Source organism: Artemia sp. Qi Xiang Cuo, chromosome 2 (assembly GCF_049724085.1).
Source record: "Artemia sp. Qi Xiang Cuo chromosome 2, ASM4972408v1, whole genome shotgun sequence".
In the NCBI taxonomy this organism is placed as follows: domain Eukaryota; kingdom Metazoa; phylum Arthropoda; class Branchiopoda; order Anostraca; family Artemiidae; genus Artemia; species Artemia sp. Qi Xiang Cuo.
The window spans coordinates 57,609,048-57,615,047 of record NC_142795.1 but is presented as its reverse complement, the minus strand read 5'-3'; positions in this window follow the sequence as shown (position 1 = coordinate 57,615,047).

Sequence of the window (6,000 nt, the reverse complement as noted above, 5' to 3'; positions counted from 1 at the left end):
CAGCGGTAGCTAGCAACCTAGTAAGAGACGATCACGTCCAATGTTAAGAAATATAAAAACCCCTAGTTCCTAACAGAGGAGTCAGATCAAAACAAATTATAATAAAGAACGACCTCTTGCCTATATAAATTTTATAGGCCACTTAGCTATAGTCTAGGTTAGTAAATTTACACTAAAAGACCATCATTACAATTACACACCATTGCATACATTGGACTTAGTTAGCTACTTGATTCAGGTTTTACATAAAGGGTCGATCATCGAATTTAAGCTGAAACTAAGTAGGACAATTATGCCTCCATATATTCACAGTGATAGCTGGGCATACTCTTTTCTTAGTCTCTTACTATTTCAAAGAATTACAGTAAGGACCGAAGTCTATCTCATAGTAACTAATGCAACGGGAAAAAGAAAATTACTACTTAAGAACGACAAAGATGTAAATGGTCTCATTCGTTAATTATATAATGGTTAGATCAAAGCAAGCTGCACGCAAGTTAAAAAAACAGTACTACACAGACAACAGAGATAGTATCTTTAAAAAAGAAAAGCAAAGGTATTCAACCGACCAGGCGTATCGAGAAGTAAAAATTGAGAGATCAAAACAAAACAGCAAGATGTGTTATCAAAATGATGAAGATTATAGACATGCAAAAACGGGTTGCAGCGGTAGCTAGCAACCTAGTAAGAGACGATCACGTCCAATGTTAAGAAATATAAAAACCCATAGTTCCTAACTAAGGAGTCAGATCAAAACCAAAAGTACACCATTAGAACCGCCTTGTCCGAAACCCCTGTGTAGGAAACTTTCTGTCCCTTGGCTTGAACAGCAAGGGAAATATATTGGCTTGAAAATCAAGAAAAGTGGCAGCTACTACAACATTCTGCCTAAACGGGATATTTTTTTCTTTTTTTTTTCTTTTATAATAAAGAACGAATATTTTACCGATTATCTACTAATAACCATATATGACGTAATAAGTGACATGACGTAATATCTAAAACCTATTGTGTACTAATAATAGTACACAATAGGTTTATGACTTAATGAGCGACGGGATGTAAAAATTGAAAAAATTAATTTTTATTTTATTTTTCGTTTTTAGTTCAGAATCGCTAAAGTTATAAACTGCAAAAATATTTATGGGGTCTGAACAATTTATAATAAAGAACGACCTCTTACCTATACTAAATTTTATACGCCACTTAATTGTAGTATAGGTTAGTAATTCCGCAGATAGCTTGGCACTGGAACATCGTAGAGAGTTGTTTAATGGCTCATTTTAAAGAAAATTAATGGGGTTAAAACCTTTTGTAATTATAAAACAAGTTATTTCTAAGATAGAATCGTTTTTCCTACGAAATTACATTAAAAGAAGACGATTACAATAACAAACCATTGCTACTTGACTGTTTGAGGTTCGTCTCTTACTATTTCAAAGAAGAAAAAGCCGTAGGTTTTTGCCTGTTTTCCGGGTTGCAGCAGTAGCTAGCAACCTAGTAAGAGACGATCACGTCCAATGTTAAGAAATATAAAAACCCCTAACTCCTAAAAACAGAGTCAGATCAAAACAAAAAGTACACCATTAGAACCGCCTTGTCCGAAACCCCTATAAAGGAAACTTACCGCCCTGCGGTTTGAATAACAAAGAAAATATATTGGCTTGATAATCAGGAAAATTGACTTTAACCACGTTATTCTCCACAAACGGGATATTTTTTTCTTTCTTTCTTTTCCACAGATAGCTTGGCACTGGAACATCGTATATAATAAAGGACGACATCTAGCCAATGTTAACTTGAAAATAAATGGGGATTACAAACCATGGGACATATTAGACTTAGTTTTTCCGGGTTGCAGTGGTATCCGGGTTGCAGCGGTAGCTAGCAACCTAGTAAGAGACGATCACGTCCAATGTTAAGAAATATAAAAACCCATAGATCCTAACAAAGGAGTCAGATCAAAACAAAAAGTACACCATTAGAACCGCCTTGTCCGAAACCCCTGTATAGGAAACTTTCTGTCCCTTGGCTTGAACAGCCAGAGAAATATATTGGCTTGAAAATCAAGAAAATTGACTTTAACCATGTTATTCTCCCCAAACGGGATATTTTTTTCTCTTTTCTTTTTTTTTTGTATCGGGAGATAGCTTGGCACTGGAACATCGTAGAGCGTTGTTCAATAGCTCATTTTAAAGGAAATTAATTGGGTTAAAAATTTATAGTAGCTAAAATAAATTATTTCTAAAAGAGAATAAATTTTTCCACCAAAAACTGCATTTTCGATGTCTTTTCACACTGCAGTCTTTCAAACATAATCGTATACCAGCGGTAAGATTTGAACCCACGCCTCCGAAGAGACTGGTGGCTAACACCAGTGCCTTGGACCACTCGGCCAGGCTGCCTCTCATAAATAAATATATATGTGAATTTGGGTTGCAGCAGTAGCTAGCAACCTAGTAAGAGACGATCAGTCCAATGCTAAGAAATATAACAAAACTCCTAAAAATAGAGTCAGATCAAAACAAAAGTACATCATTAGAATTACCTTGTCTGAAACCCTACTAGATAAATAATGAATGTCATCATAGTTTTATATTAGAGCTATGACGTGAATAGAAAAACACGAAATTATATTGTTGTTTCTGATGACGTCATGAAATAATATCATTGCGCCATGACGTCAATAAAATCATTACGCCGTGACGTCATAATTACTACTTAAGAACGAAAAAGATGTAAATTCTCTTATTCTGGATTCGATAATGGTTAGATCAAAGCAAACTATACGCAAGTTGAAAAAACAGTACTACACAAACAACAGAGATAGTAACTTGAAAAGAAAAAAGCAAAGGTATTCAACCGACCAGGCGTATCGAGAAGTAATAATTGAGAGAGCAAAACAAAGGTATTCAACCGACCAGGCGTATCGAGAAGTACAGTAAAGAACGAGCCTTAGCCCATAGTAGCAGAGATAAGAATATCTAGGTTGCAGTGGTAGCTAGCAACCTAGTAAGAAACGCCAAATTAAAAGATGATCATTAGAAGAACAAACCATTGTTTATATTGGACATAGTTAGCTGCCTGATTCTTTGAGGCTCATCTCTTACTATTCCAAAGAAGAAAAAGCCGTAAGATTTTTCCTTTTTGTAATAATACATTAAAAGATAACCATATGTGACGTAATATTACATAAAGGATCGATATGATTCATCATAAATCACAGTTAAGAACCAGACTACCAAAATAGCGTATTTTTAATATGACTAAAATGCTAAGGTGCATCGAGTAGGAACTTTCAGGGGGTGCTAAGGCCCCAAGTAGAGCAAGGAGAGGGTACTACACTGATGTTTCTTCCTTCCCCCTAATTGTTTTTGCACAAAAAAACATCTATGGCACCTAAAATCTATTCAAGGATTAAGTAGAGAGATAAATAATATCCTGGGTATGACTTTGGTGATCAGACTGTAAGTCTCAGGGAGTGTTGGGGGGAGGATGCAGTAGACATCAAACTGTGACTTAAGATAGAGGATAAAACTATATCCGAAGACACTGGGTGCATCGAAGTTTACAAAATATAATATCTGTAATATCTCGGGAACAGCCCGAAAAATAGAGTTGCAACTTTCAGGTAGTGTAAAAGGAGGTTACATTAAAGGGTTATAATAAAAAACGACCTCTTGCCTACACTAAATTTTATAGGCCACTTAACTATAGTATAGGCTAGTACAGTTATTATATTTAAGGTCAATATATTAAAATTTTCCACTAAAAGACGGTCATTGGAATAAAAACCCAATACACACATTTGATTTAGTTAGCTACTTGATTGTTTGAGGCTAGTCTCTTACTATTTCAAAGAAGAAAAAGCCGTAGGCTTTTTCCTGTTTGTAATCAATTAGAAAGAGTTCTACCTTTAATTACAGTAAAGAACGATCTCTCGCCCATATCAGGGTTGCAGCGGTATTATAACATTATAAATTATAAAAGGTTCAAATGTTCGAAGATTATAGAGTTAAAAGTTTTCCCACTCCGGGAATCGAACCCGAGCCTGTTAAGTGAAAGTTAACTATCCTAGCCAGTAGACCATATGGAACCATAAAGAAGTATGATTTAAGAGCCATATGCATATTATTATTTCACCATACCAATTATAATCCGGGTTGCAGCGGTAGCTAGCAACCTAGTAAGAGACGATCACGTCCAATGTTAAGAAATATAAAAACCCCTAACTGCTAAAAAAGGAGTCAGATCAAAACAAAAAGTACACCATTAGAACCGCCTTGTCCCAAACCCCTGTATAGTAAAATTTCTGTCCCTTGACTTGAACATCAAGGGAAATATATTGGCTTGAAAATCAAGAAAAGTGGCAGCTAATACAACATTCTGCCTAAACGGGATATTTTTTTCTCTTTTCTTTGTTTCCAGAGATAGCTTGGCACTGGAACATCGTAGATAGTTGTTCAATAGCTCATTTTAAAGGAAATTAATTGGGTTAAAAATCTATAGTAACTAAAATAAATTATTTCTATAAGAGAAAAAAATTTTCCACCAAAAACTGCATTTTCGATGTCTTTTCACACTGCAGTCTTTCAAACATAATCGCATACCAGCGGTAAGATTTGAACCCACGCCTCCGAAGAGACTGGTGGATCACACCAGTGCCTTGGACCACTCGGCCAGGCTGCCTCTCATAAATAAATATATATGTGAATTTGGGTTGCAGCAGTAGCTAGCAACCTAGTAAGAGACGATCAGTCCAATGCTAAGAAATATAACAAAACTCCTAAAAATAGAGTCAGATCAAAACAAAAGTATATCATTGGAACTACCTTGTCTGAAACCCTACTAGATAAATAATGAATGTCATCATAGTTTTATATTAGAGCTATGACGTGAATAGAAAAATTATAATAAAGAACGACCTCTTTCCTATACTAAATTTTATAGGCCGCTTAACTATAGCATAGGCTAGTACAGCTATTATATTTAAGGCCAATATATTAAAATTTTCCACTAAAAAACGGTCATTGGAATAAAAACCCAATACATACATTTGATTTAGTTAGCTACTTGATTGTTTGAGGCTAGTCTCTTACTATTTCAAAGAAGAAAAAGCCGTAGGCTTTTTCCTGTTTGTAATCAATTAGAAAGAGTTCTACCTTTAATGTAATCCGGGTTGCAGCGGTAGCTAGCAACTTAGTAAGAGACGATCACGTCCAATGTTAAGAAATATAAAAACCCCTAACTCCTAAAAACAGAGTCAGATCAAAACAAAAAGTACACCATTAGAACCGCCTTGTCCGAAACCCCTATAAAGGAAACTTACCGCCCTGCGGCTTGAATAACAAAGAAAATATATTGGCTTGATAATCAAGAAAATGGACTTTAACCACGTTATTCTCCACAAACGGCATATTTTTTTCTTTCTTCTTCTTTTCCACAGATAGCTTGGCACTGGAACATCGTAGAGAGTTGTTCAATGGCTCATTTTAAAGGAAATCTCTAGATCTAGATCTAGATCTAGATCTTTTTTAATTAATTTTTTTTACGAAAAACTTAATTTTTTATATACAATATTAATCAATGACGTCATAGTCTTTGGATGTAAATAGTACATAAAGTCTGGATCATCGAATTAAAGCTGAAACTAAGTAAAGAACAATTATGCCTCCATATATTGACAGTGATCTATAAAATTTCCCATTACATCTATAAACTGTTCCACAGTTGCCGGTTCATACCTTGGAAGCTTTTCACTACCAAAAAATTCAATTTTTTAATATATTTCATTTTTCAGTTTTTATATCAAAGGACGATCATTAGAAAAGCACACCATTGCATATATTGGACTGAGTTAGTTTTTCAGTTTAGAATCGCTAAAGTTTTACAGTAAGGACCGAAGTCTATCTCATAGTAACTAATGCAACGGGAAAAAGAAAAGAGGTCTGTGGTATATATGATGTCATAAAAGGTTACATTTGATTATACAGTAAAATA